Source organism: Amblyomma americanum, chromosome 1, assembly GCF_052857255.1.
Source record: "Amblyomma americanum isolate KBUSLIRL-KWMA chromosome 1, ASM5285725v1, whole genome shotgun sequence".
Classification (NCBI taxonomy): domain Eukaryota; kingdom Metazoa; phylum Arthropoda; class Arachnida; order Ixodida; family Ixodidae; genus Amblyomma; species Amblyomma americanum.
Window position 1 is genome coordinate 494,158,395 of NC_135497.1, and position 17,032 is coordinate 494,175,426.

General features: G+C 49.0%; 1 protein-coding gene across 3 annotated transcripts in view; it reads right to left on the reverse strand.

The window, feature by feature from the left end:
- Positions 1-17,032, reverse strand: part of LOC144116099 (set1/Ash2 histone methyltransferase complex subunit ASH2-like) — a 161,812-nt gene that overhangs the window by 24,331 nt on the left and 120,449 nt on the right. The gene's annotated exons all lie outside the window — the stretch shown is intronic.

Here is a 17,032-nt window from a genome sequence, read left to right on the forward strand (position 1 = left end):
AGTGATGGCATGGTTTTCACATTCTTGTGTGGCATAAAAAAACAGTATTTGGCCTGGCCAATAACCGTGAAGGAAATAACTAATGCTCAAATTTACTTGACTAGAGCAGCGCAAAAAATATTTCAAAATCAAAGCCCACACGAAACGACAAGAGCAAAACCATCTTGCTGCATGGACAGGATGTGCACATGGACTAGCAAGGAATTAAATGGCAAAGGGGGCCATCAGCTCTACAGCACCATCAAGAACAAGCATGCACAGGTTCTGCCGAAAGAAGGGCGCTTCATGGAGTTGCTAGTTACGCACATGACGTTACATAAAGGTGCTAGAGATAAGCTCACAAGACTAAAAACAAAGCATTGGGTCATCTGAGGACGGCAGATTGTGAAAGAGCACTCAACGAATGCATAATACAGCTGAACCTGAATGTAGCGGATGCCTCGATGCTACAGAGTTTCTCAATTCCCTCACACCGTCCCTTTTGAAGCGCATGTGTTTGTGAACTCCAGGTTACGAAGGTATTGTAGTGGCTGACCTTCATTGCACTGAGTATCGTAGTTACATGCGTAATGAAAAACTCACGACTTCTGTCATTGAGAATTTATTTAACGTTGCGTAAAAAATGAACGCCTGACCATGAGGGCCGGTACCGCTGGCTATCACAAAATAGTTGGATCATGCCGTGATCCAGCAAACACCTTCTCAAGTGAACAACGCTCAACACCGGTGACACGAATATGGGTAACGCAACTTTTAGACCAAACACTTTTGCTAATGATGGATGGGTGGGGAGGTGGGGGAAAAATGGGTGGACGTATGATATTAAATTTCAACTGCCACAAAATAATCTGCCAAAACTTCTCTTCCTCACGTAATAAGCCCTGCCCCCAAATTGATGCCAACTTTTCTGGAAAAGTGGGTTCATTACGTGAGTAAATACGGCATCTGTTAGCTAGCACTGCATTACTTGAAACGTAGATGAACCACCCGAAAGTTATGTGACAATAAAACAGGAATTGACAAGAAAGGAACGTGCTAAGGGTCTAGGTTGCAACGAGCCACCACAGTTGACACAATGCGCCATGGATGGATGGATGGATGGATGGATGGTTGGATTGGAGATGGGAATGCCCCCTTTGAAACAGGGGTGGTTGCATTGCAACAAGCCACCAAAGTTGAGAGCGTCCCCTTTGAAACGGGGGTGGCAGCAGTTGCCACCGTGATTGGCCTTTTTTTCCCTTTATATTTCTTGAATGGTGTTATCGGTCTATAAATTTGCCATTTTCTTTACATGCAATTTTTATTCCTGCATTTGTTACCTTACGTCGCCTCCCTGCTTTTGAGCCACCAATCTTCCAATTGCTTCTTACATGGGAAAGGCCTTTGCCCCGCAGTGGGCACAGTCAGGCTAATGATGATGATGATAAAGTTCTACCACCGACTATTGTTATCTCTAAACCCTAAAGCCTCAGGGAGAGTGATTGTGCCAGCATCAATATCTGTATGGATACTGCCACATTTGAGAATGACGTGTTCAACTGTTTCTACAGATTTACCACACACTGCACGCATCATTTCTTTGGTTGAAGTTGGTTTATTTCTCGCTCTTAGTGGTGCAGGTATCACAGGGAGAGAGAGGACGCAGGGAAAAAAGCTACTTGAATGCAGCTTGAGAGGCACCCTACGCCCACATTTCCGAGGCAGCGTATTGCCTCAGTTATTCACAAGGCAGCTACAGGTGAGGCAGTCGAAACAAAAAACTGAAGTATCAACATGAATTAAATACTACATTTCAACATTTAGCATCACAATCAAAACAAAAAGCAATGTAAATACTACAAAACAAAAGCACTACATCATCCAAGTGTACAACATAAGCAGAATTTACCCGCGTTATAATCTTATTTACAGTTCAGAGCAAGTTCAAGCTAAACGTCTTCAAACAGGTACAAAACGGTTTTTAGGCTCTTCACTGTGATATCTCTTAGCGATATGTTGTTATTTTCTATTATTTTGAAAGAATAAAAGACAATGATTGCATACCGTATTTGGTGCGACAAAGAGGCAATGACCAAGGAAAATGAGAGCGGCTATCATACACTGTTGAATAGCGAGATATTTTTAGAAGCGAGAGAGTGGTTTTATTGTTGGTAATAACCGCAGTTTTGTACATTGATAGCAATCTGAAAGGAAACAAAGAACTGATCTTTAGAATGCCAAATTTAATGAAGTATGGATGTGTGTGGGTATACCACAATATGTTTGCTATTAGTCTAATTGCCCGCTTTTGTGCTGTTATTAGTTTGGATATGTTGTGCTGGGTCGTTGTTCCCCAAACTGTGAGACAGTATGTCAGTGATGGGAGAAAGAATGCTTGATAAATAAGGACCTTTACTTGAGACGGAAGTGTGTCCCTATGTTGGCAAATAAGACCGTTGAAGCGATTTAGTTGTTTCCGAACATGATTGACCTGCTCGTCCCAGGTGAGACACTCTGAGAAGATTACTCCTAAGCATTTTATGTTTGGCACGATTGCAATGGTTTTGCCTCCTAGTGATAGGGTGAAGTTGGCGTGAAGAGTTTTGTTTCTTGTTCGGAATAAAACGGCCTTCGTCTTATCAGAATTCACTTTCAGGTTGTTATTTCTTGACCACTCGTTAAGATACTCCAGGAAGTTATTGGCTCGCGAAAATAATTCGGCTTCTGTGCTACCTGACAATAGTGCTGTAATATCGTCAGCAAAGCGCACAAGGTCAACGGCAGGGGTAAAAAAAGATGCCATTGATGTAAACAAGGAATAACAAGGGCCCCATTATGCTGCCCTGGGGAACACCAGAGAGAAGTGGTTCAAGGCTCGACAACTTGTTATTGTGAGCAACCATTTGTCTGCGATGAGCTAAGTATGATTTTAGCAGAGACAAAGTGGCTCCCCTAATTCCGTAGTGTTCCAGTTTTTGTAGCAGCAGATTATGGTTTCTTTTTGCACCATCATGTTCTAAGACACCCTGATCTAGCTTCTAAGAGTAGGGCACTGCTTCTTGAGCTGTCACTGGACGATTAATTCCTGATCTGCCCTTTCCTATTTCAACATAGCTCTACAGGCTGCTTTCCGTCCATTGAATTAATCCAGTTATATTACCATCTGCATTTTTCACCAGTTGTTCAAAGCTCTATATGTCTCCGTCCTTGTGTCCTGCATACTTACTGGTTATTTTCATGGTCCTTTTCCATTACTGTGAGTCAACGCTCTTTCTGTATAGGTATTAAAATGCTTTAGCTGCCCACCTGCTATCGTCCCATTTCCCCAGGCATTCTTCGTATAATATTTTACTCTGAGCTTCCCGTGCTTCGAATGATGCCCAGCCCATATCCCCCTATACTGCCTCGTTTGTGGTTTTCCCGTGGGCACCTAGTGCTAATCTTCCAACAGCTCTCCGTTTCATTTCTAAAGTCGCAACTGAACTTCTGACCTTAGGCACACAACACATTTCCGAATGTAATACCCCTGTCACACGGCAAGTTTCAATGGCCATCGAGTCAAGGGACTTCGAAATTCTGAATCGCCATCAAACTCGAAGGAGTTGTGTCGCTGCTACATGGCAAATCTCAATGGCCATTAAAATGGTTCTCGTGTCTTACGCCAAGCTTGTGTGGCGCCACAATCGCTACTTTGGATTTTGCAAAAATAACAAAAATATTTGATAAATGTATACTGAATGCTTAAATACACGCATACGTGCATGTCGTTTAAAACCCCTTTAATTGCGCGTACACGGCGGACAGAAGCAGACACTGCTGTAGCCACTCTAATACAAGACGAGCCAAAACCAAGCCAGTTCAACTGCGTCGGAGCGCTGCTTCGTCAGGCTGAACACCTGGAAAATCGCCTTGATATCTGAAAAATAAGAGCTGTTTGTCTCTTTAAACTTTGTGCGACGGTAAGAATGGACAAATTGAAGGCGAATACAACAGCTTAGAACACGATATTGCTTTCAGGGATTAGCGACAAAGCTATTATCGCTGTGAAGCGGGCGGGCAGGGCACCGCCATGTTGTCAACGCTAAGTATGCAAGCAACGCAAAGACTGCAACGCAAAATTAATGCGCTTAATGCGCTTAAAACCAGTCTTATACAGTTTTAAAATTATTGTACTGACTGCTTGCATTAAAGTTTAGGCGAATAATGTTTGTTCATGCTTTTGTACCGTGAATGTGTCGTGTACGAAAGTGTGCTTAGCGCCGCTCGAAGCAACGCTAGCAACCTTAGGCTGCGCTGGAAGGCCCTCGAAATCTCGATGGAGTTCCGCGCTGCTCCGTTGACTCGATGGCCATTGAAACTGCCCGTGTAGCAGCGCTCGATCGCCTTTGAGTCGATAGACTATTGATTCGAGGGCCTTCGAAATGCCCGTGTGACAGGGGTATAAGCCCTGGCAACATTATTCCTTTCGAAATACCTCTCAGTGCTTCACATTTTGTTGTGCCCCCCCAATGCCCTATGTTTCATTATTACTGCTTCTCTTTGCCCTTTTTCCCTAAGAGTCTGTCAGTGCTTTTCCATGTATACTGGTACTCCATTTATCCATGACCAGAGACAACTGTATACTGCTAGTAAGGTATTTCAGTGCTTTGTATAACTATTGAAATCATCACACCTGACTTGACTGCGCAAAGAGTGAAGCCTAGAGTGTCCCCTTCCTCTCCAAAATAATTAACCTGAGTCTGCAAATCTTCCTAGCTATCAGCTAATAGTACAATTTCGTCCACATACAGTAAACAGGGGAGCCGCTGCTCTATGATCTTTTCACCTAATCTGTATGACAGATTATAACCAAGATCACTTCCTTGTAGCCTTCTTTCAATATTTATCATACAAAGCATGAACAGCAGAGATGACAGCGGACAATGCTGCATTAATCCTCAGTGTACTTCGACAGTTGTGCTTTTTATCCCTTCCCGTGTAATTCCCACTTCATTATGCTGGTATATTTCCTTTAGGAAATCAATTATCTCATGACCTTCATCTCAGTGTGCTCCATAGGAATTCCATACTAACGTTATCATACGCAACACTTACGTCCAGGAAGACTAAATACAGGGGCCCGTTTTCTGTCCTAGCTATTTCTATGCACAAGCAGGCTATTTTATTTTATTTATCACATACTGCGGACCAAGTACGGTCCAAGCAGAAGAGGCAGAGTACAAAACTTCAACCTTGAAAGAAGAAAAAGCATACATGACGACGAAACAAGTACTAAAAAAGACAAAATGTATACAACGCTTAATAAGCAGAGGAAGAAAGAAGCAACATGCAGTGTGTTGCAAATGGGTTGCAAGCCCCAAGGGTAGCGTTGGCCTGGCGGCCTGGGGCAAAGCTGGAAACATCCGAAGGTCCCGGCAAAGGATGAGTCGACTGGCAACAGAACAACTTGTTTATTCTGGCATCGCAAAAGAGCAGCCGGTCAGGGCGACCACGTTACTCGAAGGAAGAAATCGAAGTCTCTCTTGGCGTCCGGCGCAGCTGTCTTTTTATACCCTCGGAGTCGAGGGCAAGAAGGAACGGCTTGGGATGAGTCGCACAAGACGGCGACGCACGGACATGTCCAGACGTGACGGGCGCGTCCGCCGGGCCGGTGCCGGTCAGACCTCCTCGCCTCCCAGTTGGGGAGCTCCTCTCCCCGGCTGCCGCGCTTTGACAAGCGTGGGCACCAACATGCACACACACACACACGCACGCACGACGACACGTGGCACTGAAACCTGCCTGGACGCGCTTGGCGGGAGGCGTTGCGGCCGTGATGAACGAAGCCGCGGCGTCCGTTGCATCCGCGCCGGCTATACCGCGCGTCGTAGGCGAGACGTAACAGACCGCCCCGCCGGGAGAAGGAGATCCCGATGGTCAGGGGACTGCATCCGCTGTCCAGAGGGATGTCGCTCGGTGATGCTCGTAATCGAAACCGATCGTCCCTCGACGTTGCTTGAGCGCAGCGCACAGAGAAGGCCTCGTTCACATGTTCAGAATCACACAGGACACTGCAAAGTGACTTCGGGAGAGTTGCCATTTTTGTGCTCGTTCCCAGCAAGCGTTAGAACTACGCCGAAACGCAACCGCTCAGTCAGCAAGCACGAGACAACCCTCACTAAGCTCTGCCAGGCTCTTTCCCCTTTTATACTACTGCCTAGTTCCTTACGGTAGTCAAGCAGCACTCAGAACGCGTCCACAAATTGGAAAATTGCACTAGAAAGCACATAATCACTTTGAAACACTAAACAAAAGCAATATGTTAAAAATCCTGCCTCAGGAAGAAAACATCACTAACAAACAACTTTGAGGCGGATTCCTACGTTAGGGGCTTCGACTTAAGCCATCGGCGTTACCGTTGAGACTCCCCTTTTTGTAACGCACCTCAAAGGAATATTGTTGCAAAGCGAGGCTCCAGCGCAGGAGGCGGCCATTTTTGGGAGAGATGGTCTGCAGCCATTGGAGAGGGCAGTGATCCGTCTCAATGATAAACCTCGAGCCGGCTAGGTAGCATGACAATTTCTGAACGGCCCACACGAGACACGCACACTCTTTCTCGGTGGCGCTGTACGCCTGCTCACGACAGGTCAGCTTACGACTAGCATACAGGACGGGGTGTTCCACTTCTCCATTTTCCCTTTATCACAGTACAACGCCCATGCCTCGCTCACTAGCATCGCACTGAACAACGAACCCTTTTGTGTAGTCTGGCGATCGTAGCACAGGCTGGCTTGTTAGGGCGCTCTTTAGGGCGCTGAAAGCTCTTTCCTTTGTCTCGCCCCAGACGACTGTTTGGGGCTCTGTTTTTCTTAGAGCATCTGTCAGGGGAGCCGCGATATCGGAGTACCTGGGGATGTACCTCTGATAGTAGCCGGCGACACCTAAGAACGACCGAATATCGGTCTTCGTGCGCGGTTGCGGGAAGTCTCGCACAGCGGCCACCTTTATTTCAGAGGGGCGGCGACGACCCTGTCCAATCACGTGACCGAGGTAGACAACCTCGGCCTGTGCTAATTGGCACTTGGGAGCCTTGACTGTCAAGCCCGCTTCGCGCAGGCGGGTTAGCACTGCCCGCAAGTGTGCCATATGCTCAGACCAGGATGCGGAGAATATCGCTACGTCGTCTAAATACGGTAAAGCGAATTCTTCCTGTCCCCGCAACACTTTGTCCATGAGGCTTGAAAAGCAGTATGGCGCGTTCTTCAAAACAAAACTCAAAACTTTAGGACGGAATGTTCCCATTGGTGAAATGAACGCCGCATACCTACTAGCCTCTTCTGTAAGTGGAACCTGCCAATAACCCCTGACAAGATCTAGGGTGGAAATAAACTGAGCGCTACTAACTTTCTCAAGGCGCTCCTCGATGTTAGGGATCGGATAAATTTGATCCTTAGTGATGGAATTAAGCCTGCGGTAGTCGACGCAAGGACGAGGTTCCTTGCCCGGTACCTCAACTAAAATCAAAGGGGAGGTATAATCACTCTCACCCGCCTCAATAACACCGAGCTGTAGCATTTTCTTTACCTCAGCCTCCATAATATCGCGCTGGCGGCGTGACACCCGGTACGCCTTGGATCGTACTGGCTCTGGGGAGGTAAGTTCTATATCATGAGTAAGGACAGAAGTCCTACCAGGCCTCTCAGAGAACTGACCTTGAAACTCTTGTAAGAGTTGGTGTAGTTCGGTTTTCTGCTCAGGCGACAGTGGTGCTTTACCGATTAAGTCACTAATGACATGATCGGTGTCTTCCCTGTTCGTCACTGAGCCTAGTCCCGGAAGCTCGACCGGAAGCTCTTCTAACTTGCCCGTGTCGGGCATTTCCTCTCCAGTACCTGGTGCCTTCAACGCTACAGGCTCAATTTTATCCAGTTCGGACGTGCTCGGAATATCAGCTTGCTGAGCCTCCGACCCTTTTTCATTGTTCGACAACGTCGGCCCCGCAACTACCGCCTTTGCAGCGAGCTCCCGAACTCTCGATCTGGTTAAGGCCTGAACGCTAGCCTCACCAAACAAAAGCCCCTTCTCGCGCAGGAGGTGATCGGACCTGTTCGAAAATAGGTACGGGTACTGGGGGGGCAGCGTAGATGACACTACGGCCTCCGTCTCAAGTGCTCCGAAAGGTCCTTCAATAAGCACTTTTGCTACGGGCAGACACACGCTATGAGCTTCCACGGCTTGCTTGATCCATGCGCACTCGCCCGTGAACATATCGGGTTCTACGTAAGAGGGGTGAACTACATCTATTGTAGCTGCAGAATCACGAAGCACTCGGCACTCTTTCCCGTTCACGAGGAAGTCTCGCATGTAAGGCTCGAGAAGCTTCATGTTCTCGTCGGTGCTACATAATGACAAACACACGACTTTTCTTTTTGTTTCTGGACACTGCGCCGAAAAGTGACCCGGCTTCTGGCACATATAACACACGCGCGCTTGCCTCCTCTCGAACCGCTTTCTGCGTTCGGCTTCGGCTGCCGCCGTCTCCTTACGTTCGGTCGGACTGCTTTCACTCGCATCCGCACTACGTGTGTCCCCCCTTGCTCTCATGGGTGTGAACTTCGGCCTCTCAGACTCGGAGCCAAATTCACCCTTTTGACCGTCCTTAGCTCCGTGAGCCCGACGCGTCACAAACTCCTCGGCTAGCTCGGCGGCTTTAGCCACTGTACTAACGTCTGGCCTATCCAAGACCCAGTACCGCACGTTCTCAGGTAACCGACTATAAAACTGTTCTAGCCCGAAACACTGCAGAATTTTCTCGTGGTCACCAAACGCTTTCTCTTCTTTGAGCCACTCCTGCATGTTTGACATAAGCCTGTAGGCAAACTCTGTATATGACTCACTTCTGCCTTTTTCATTTTCCCGAAACTTCCGACGGAACGCCTCCGCTGACAGCCTGTACTTTTTTAGCAGACTCGATTTCACTTGGTCGAAATCCTCTGCCTCCTCTCTCTTCAAGCGAGCGACTACGTCGGCCGCCTCGCCGGGTAACAAAGTGAGCAAGCGCTGTGGCCACGTTTCCCGAGAGAACCCCTGCTTCTCGCACGTTCGCTCAAAGTTAACCAGGAACAAACCAATGTCCTCTCCAAGCTTAAACGGCCGCATCAGGTCAGTCATTTTGAACGATACCCGTTCTCCTGCACCGTGTGCCTGACTTCCATTACGAGCGCGTTCCATCTCTACCTCGAGACGCTTCATTTCCAAAGCGTGTTGACGGTCGCGCTCTTCTTTCTCTTTATCTTTTTGTTCTTTACATTCGCGCTCGTCTTTCTCTTTTTGCTCTTTACGTTCGCGCTCGTCTTTCTCTTTTTGCTCTTTACGTTCGCGCTCATCTTTCTCTTTTTGCTCCCTCTCCTCAATTGTCTCAAGGCATTCCGACAGCTCGTCATCCTCAGCCTCCAACTCAAGAATAGCCCTTAGCAGTTCTGGTTTTCTGAGTTTGTCTGAGACATCCAGACCCAACTCTCTTGCAAGCTCCAGCAATTTCGGTTTGCGCAACGACTTCAAATCCATGGCTGCTCCGAATGCTGCTTTCTCTACTGCCTACTATTGTCTTGCCGCAAACTAACCCGGCAGCAACGACAACACAATTACCAGCTCTGTTTCTGACACTAGCAAAAGCCTGGCAAAACTCAGAAGAAGAAAGTCCCGCACTCACCAAACCTCGCAGCCAAGAATTCAGCGCAGTCGTTCCGCTGCAGGCAACCAGTCATCACACAGGGCTCGTTGCACTGCTCCCGGATGGTCGTTGTGCTGCTCAGCATACAGTTGACCGCATATCTTCGCTGCTGGCCTCCGTTGTCGGGATCTCACCGCTGGCAACCAGTTGTTGCAAATGGGTTGCAAGCCCCAAGGGTAGCGTTGGCCTGGCGGCCTGGGGCAAAGCTGGAAACATCCGAAGGTCCCGGCAAAGGATGAGTCGACTGGCAACAGAACAACTTGTTTATTCTGGCATCGCAAATGAGCAGCCGGTCAGGGCGACCACGTTACTCGAAGGAAGAAATCGAAGTCTCTCTTGGCGTCCGGCGCAGCTGTCTTTTTATACCCTCGGATTCGAGGGCAAGAAGGAACGGCTTGGGATGAGTCGCACAAGACGGCGACGCACGGACATGTCCAGACGTGACGGGCGCGTCCGCCGGGCCGGCGCCGGTCAGACCTCCTCGCCTCCCAGTTGGGGAGCTCCTCTCCCCGGCTGCCGCGCTTTGACAAGCGTGGGCACCAACATGCACACACACACACACACGCACGCACGACGACACGTGGCGCTGAAACCTGCCTGGACGCGCTTGGCGGGAGGCGTTGCGGCCGCGATGAACGAAGCCGCGGCGTCCGTTGCATCCGCGCCGGCTATACCGCGCGTCGTAGGCGAGACGTAACAAGTGTCAACAACATAGCGCGTCAAGTTCTCTGATTATCTTATTCCTTTCTACCCATGAGTGCATTTTTAATTTCACTGCTTGCATTGGCTGCATATATGCAACAGATATTACGGTTCGTTTGAGCAGCCACTCGTTGGAAGTCTGTTTCTAGGCTGTGTTTTTGTAATTTTAAGAAAGATTCTGTGTAATGTGAAGAACTAGAAACACTTGAGAAATGTTCAGGTAAGACGTCTGCTTGTTCCTCTATGTATGTGTACCAGGGGCTGTAAGAAAAGGAATTGTGAAAGGGGAGAAGTTACTGTTTAGTTTACAAACTTGCGCCCAGATTTCTTTGCATGTGATTGAACTGTTTATGGACGATACGTAGCCCTGCCAGGAAGCCCTCTCAGCACTACACGATGCGCCACGCATTAGCTCTTGCCTTTTTAAAATTTATAAGGCCCTCGTGCATCGGGTACCTGTGAAAAATTCCCCAGGCTTTATTCTGTGTTTTTTGTAGCAATAGCTACATTACGGTAGCATTTCGAGCCTTCAGCGTGGCAGCACCGCCACCCTGTGGCTGCGCTGCCACGCTGTTACGTGGTGCGGAGCAGCTGCCGGCAGTGCGGCGCCGTGGCTGATCACATGGTTCGTCACCTGGTTGGTCACATGACCAGCCACGTGGTGCCGAGCACCTGCTGCTGCCGGCGGCGCGGTGCGGCGGCAAAACTGAGCTGCCACAGCTGTGCGCATGCGCCGTGTCAATTGGGACGAAGATGAAGAAGGAACGCCTAGAGAAACGGAGTGGCGAAAGACGGACTTTGCAATTCAACTGAGCAAGTTCCACTCGGCCAGCTGTAGCTGACACGTCACTCTAGGTTTAACCAGAGCTAAACCACCACCAATTTTTTTGCTTCTCTGCAATCTTGGTTACATCAAACCTTGTGGTTTTGTCATACCACTACCAAAGACTGAGGAATAGCCAAGCGTGCAGCAGTAATGATGCAGGACGTGAACATCTTGTTCAGTTCATCGACACCAATACTGTCAGAAAAAATCTCCTCCAGAGTGGTCTTTTCTCGAAAGAGTGTCCAGTCAGCTATGTGAAGCTTCCAACAACACGGTTTGTTTGGGATGATTGATGGTGATGAAGCCAACCTAATTACTACAGGCACGGAAGCAATAGGGGTTGTCAAGGACATCCTATTTAAAATCCATAAAAACAGGTGGTCAATTAAAAGACAAGTCTACACAGCTCATTCTTCCCGAGCTTGGAGAACAGTAGGTGTTCTTGCCTGTATTGAGTAGGCAGACATTGCTGGACAGAAAAAATTTTTTTAAATATGACTCCTAGTATTAGTTTGCACACTTCCCCAAAAACTGGAGTGAGCAATGAAATCCTCAACTGCCAGGTACGGCTCTGGTAGCTGTTCTGAAAGTGTTTTTAAGTCATGAAGTGTAATTGTTAAGCGTGGCTCAAGATATATAGAACATATTGTGATCGTTTTAAAATGAAGGACAGCAACTGCAACAGCTTCATATTTGGTTTTAAGTCTGATTTCACGGGTTGCAACACCACTCTGTACTTTAACAGCAAAACCTCCAAAGAGCTCACAGTCACACAGAAAGACTTTATACTTGCTTAAAATATTAATCTGTTTGGGACCTAAGTTGGCTTCCTGTAGGTATAAAGCCACTGAGGAATGTGTGTTTAAAAGCTTTCTTATTTCACTGCAGTTATTTAATAGTCCACAGCAGTTCCAGTGTATATGTAAAGCCACTTTGGATAATTTCTGGGAGCGTAGTTATAAACTAGATACAGTTAAAGCTCGTTAATTCGAACTCAGTTAATTCGAACTGACGCCCGGGTCCCGGCACATCCCCGTATATTTCAATAAGGGAAAACTCCCGATAATCCGAACAAATCGGCATCCGCTACAGTTAATTTGAACTAGGAGCCACTGGCTGACAACGCTCCTCGGAGTGAGTAAAACATGCCCCAAATTTACCACAGATGTAAAACAATAGAAAAAGAAAAGCCGAGTGCAGGAGGCTCACGGAGCCCGCGTTCCCGGTGCGTGCCGTAGCAGGTTTTCACTGCTTAAGCACTCACCCGCGCCGCTCATGCTTCGGCACGAGCCGATCCAGGTCTTCGTTATACCGCAGTCGCTGGGTCATGATTACGCGGTGTAAATAACATAATATGGCGGTTCGGGGTTCGGGTGATGGCGGCTTTTGTTGGTGCCGCGAGCGCGAGCTACGTGGACAGCAGCGTGGAGACGTTGGAGCCCTTGAGTGACGCCGATATGCTCTCAGCAGACGTCGCAGGGCTCACGTGCGGTGAGAACAGCCGACAGTGATGAGTCCGACAGTGGTGATGAGACTATGCCACTGCCAAGTGCACGCGAAGTAACGTCTGCACTCGATGTTGCAGCACGTCGCTTCTCTGTCAATGAGAACTCTGACGTTGCGCAGGAGCTTTGGGCAAGCTGCAGATGATGCTGATGAGGTCTCAGCAGAAGAAACGCAAGGAAATGCGCTTTGCTGATTACTTTTAATTTTGACAACCCTGCGTAAATAAACATGTTTTGGAGCATAAATAGCGTCATATATTTCAGCACTAAAGCTCACTGCACAAGCGAATGCATTCCAGTACGTGTTTCTGGCGCATAACTGGCCGATCAATTTATTTCATTTGCCAACAGAACCGGATGAACTTAATTCTCAGAATATGCCCGCCACAAATGTGTAGCAGCGCCTAGCTCGCGATAACGAGTCTAGATGTGACTGCTTTGGGTTCTGCCCGCGCGGCGGGGTGCTACAACCGCTCATTCTAGCACCCATTCAATAATTTGAACTTCGCTGAATTTGAACAATTTTCCTGTCCCCTTCGAGTTCGAATTACCGAGCTTTTACTCTACCGATTTTGAGGGTGTTGTTACAGGGGTCTTCTTTTTTCTTTTTCGCACAAGTGAGCTGTGCTCCTGCTGCAGTGGAGGCGAATTCAGCGTTGAGTCTATCGCCTTGCTAGAGGCTCTGGAGGCCCGCGGAGAACCCGCGGGTGTACGGTTTACACACCTCTTCCGAGTGGGAGAAGCCTTACGGGTGGCTTACTGGGGGGCCAGTGGGCCCTTTCTCAGAGGTGGCAGGGCAGCCCTAGCTGTGTCTGCTGGGGGCGGGGGTGGACCAGCCTCAGGCTTTGCCTGGGCATAGGCCAAAGTGAGTAGGATATAGGAGAAGTGAGTAGGATATAGGAGAGTTGTGAGACAGAGATAGGAAAGTGAAAGATGGAGAGGAGGATAGGAAAAGGCGACTGCAGATTCCCCCCGGTCGGGTCAGGCCGGAGGTGCCGTCTGCAGGAAACTGGGGCCAAAGTGGTGTGTTGCTTCCGCCAAGGGGCCTTAAGGGTCCAAACACTCGGCATCGGCTCAACCACCAGGATCGCCTTTTCCCCGGACACGGCGATGCCACGCACGGCGAGGCGCGGGTGCTCGGGTCCATGGTGATGCACAGTTCACCATCATCCCCTTGCGGGGATGTCCCTGCGGATGCTCGGGAACCTGCGGTGTCGCCACTCACCGTCGCGACGCCTGCAAGCTGCAGGCACCTCCCTGGGGGGGAACTCAGTTTTTGAGCAGAAGTAAGATTACAATGTTGTATATTTGTGCTGTGTATAGCTTCGAGTGATCCTATTTTGTAATCGCTATGCCGTGAGTGCTTTTGTGAACTTCTTGTGCAGTGCCGCATCTTAGTGATTTATAGCTGTAGCGTCTGTGGGAATGCTGTGTAAGTGTGTTTAAGGGCTGGAGGCATGGCGAAAGGCTGGTAGCTCATTGATGCTAGCGCAGGCAGTTTTGTGCTGTGTGTAGTGACCGTAGCTCTGCATTCAGAGCGACTGGAGCATTTAAGAAGAGTGGGATGTGGGGATTGGGCCTCTTGAGCGATCGGAGTGCGCGCCCGCTGCTGCCGTTTGCTCGTTAGAGACCCCTCGTGGGGTGTCCGCGAGCGGAATGCAAGCGGCCGCGCTGGTTGTCCTCCTTTCCAAGGGAAGCTATGTTGAAGAACCGCTGTAAATCACCCTCCCTTCCGTTCTTCCCGCTTCGACCTCGCGTCCCCATTGGGTCACTCCCAGTGACAGCTGGGGGGCGTTGTTTTGGCGAGAGGCCCGAGCGGGAAATGAACGGGGAGACCGCCACCGACTTGGGCAGCAGAAAGGTGCGTAGATTTCGCCTCCCAGGGGCCCCGGCCTTTGCCGAGGGACCAAGAGCGCGAGTGGTGTAACCTTGCGCACCTAGTATGTACGCTTGAGTCCAGGCTCGAGCCTCCGGAGTCCCGTCGCCCGCCTGTGCGGCGCTCACGCGCTCTGGATTCGGGAGGGCCTGATTTGGCTGGTTCTCCGTCATCGCCGGCCACTACCGGTGATGACGCACGATGGACCATCGACGTGCGACCTGCGTCGTCGAGATGTGCTCCGCGCATTCCCCATCCTCCCTCGTGTTGTGTCACGCGAGATCTGACCCATTGGTTGGCCGTGCGGCATGCTATCGCCCTTGGCTGTGCCGTCGCGTATGTAGTCTTTGCTTTGCGCGCGCGCCTTCGCGGGCCCGCTTTCAGGTGCTGCGGCTGGGCCATGGGTTTATACTGAGGTCTGGGGATTAGTGCAGTGTTGTGTAATGCAGCTTCCTGTGTAATAAACACTTGTGCTCTATAATAACTGCGCCTTCCTTCCTTCAGAGCGAGAGCGCAGCCGCGCGGCGAACGTTGGTTATGTCCTCATCTTGCTCTGGCCCGAACCCACGATATGTGGGCGAAGTGCCACTCAATTAACACTTCGGCACGGGTTCGTAGTCAACCCCACAAGGTATATGACGAATAGTGTTTTGGGCACAGGGGGAACATTGCCGTGTGTTACGACGGCACATGGATGACGCGCGGGCACTCGTCACATATAGGCGTCGGTGCCGTAGTGGAACTCTTCACTGGCTATGTGCTCAATTATGTGGTGCTGTCAAACTTTTGTCTGGGCTGCGAAACTGGCCCAAAGCCGAACACCGACGGCTATGAACTCTGGAAATCGCGCCACGAGTGCCAAAAGAACACCAACTGCAAGGCTGGCCAAATGGAGGTAGAGGCAGGCAAAATTCTATTTGAGAGGTCTCTACAGCACCACAATATGAGCTACACAACGATGTTATGCGATGGGGACAGTCGCACGTTTAATGCCCTTCAAGATGCTAAAGGAGGATTGCAAAAGCCATGTGCACAAGCGTATGGGAGCAGCTTCGCGCAACCTCTTGCAGAGGCACAAGGGTGCAGGAAAACAAAGTCTTGGTGGCAGAGGAAGGCTCACAGCTGATCTAGTTGACAAGCTGGCTATATATTATGGCCGAGCCCTAAGGTCAAATGTAGGTAATGTGGATGCCATGCAGCGAGCCGTGATAGCAACATATTACCACATCACGTCTACTGATGACTGCCCCAATCACACTTTGTGACCCACTGGTGAGCAGTCTTGGTGCCGCCACAACGTTGCAAAAGCAAAAGAGGAGCCCGAACCGAAGCATAAGTACAGTCTGCCAAGCGATGTGGCTGAAGCTCTTTTGCCCGTGCACAGTCGCTTGTCAGAGAAGAGCCTGCTGCGGAAGTGCATTCGGGGGAAGACCCAGAATTCAAACGAGAGCTTCCACTCGATCATCTGGACCTTGATCCACAAAGAGCGGCATTCGTCACTGTTTGCTGTGGAAGCAGCCACAGCAGAAGCTGTGCTGCGCTTCAATGCCGGCTGCAAGCATACAGCAACAGCAATTCTGCAAGAATGCAACGCGAACGTGCCAGCAACTGTCTCCAGGAGAGCTGAAGAAAAGGACTTGTGCCATAACACGCGTTCTGCGAAGAAGCGAGCGGCTTCGCTTGGCTTTGCTAAAGCGGAAAAAAAGAAGCACCGCGACAGCATGCACCCTGACTATGCTCCTGGTGCATTTTGAAAGCATGCGAAAGTCTTTGGGGTTTTCTTTCCTGATTAAATATGCCGTGAAGCTTGAGTGCTTCTCACAATCCCCCAATTTTCGTGGTGTTGCATTTTTGAAAGATTAACATCTCCGGTCCTGTTCTTGCTATTGCTATAATTATTTTTTTTTTTTTGCTAGAAAGGGAACCTTGTGAGTCACATGACACCAAGGTAAATGCAATGACTACAAGAAAAAATTTACTGAGAAGGTTATCTGTCTTGGGTACCCAAATGGACCTTTCCTTTAAAAAGTTTCCTATTGCATAACTTAGGCTGAAATTGGCATAAGCCATTATTTTTGCTTTAGTTCACTTTCCACTAGTTTCTGATCATGTTGACATATCAATCATTGACATAATTTACATGTACATCATGTGAGATGTTTTTTTCTCGTTTTCTCAAAACTGCAATTTTCAGGGTTCTGCAATTTTGGAGGAGTGATATCTCTTAAACTATTTGTGCTATAGCTTTCATTCTTGTTCTGTTAGAAAGAAAAACTCTTGGACAGTGCATTAAGACTAAAATATGTTCAGTTATTACACGGCAACATTTACAAAATTAATTATCAATCTTGGGTGCCAACTTGGGCTTTTTGTCACAAAAGTTTGACTAGGTGTAACTTTGGTTGAAATTCTCCTAGCACATTAATTTTTCT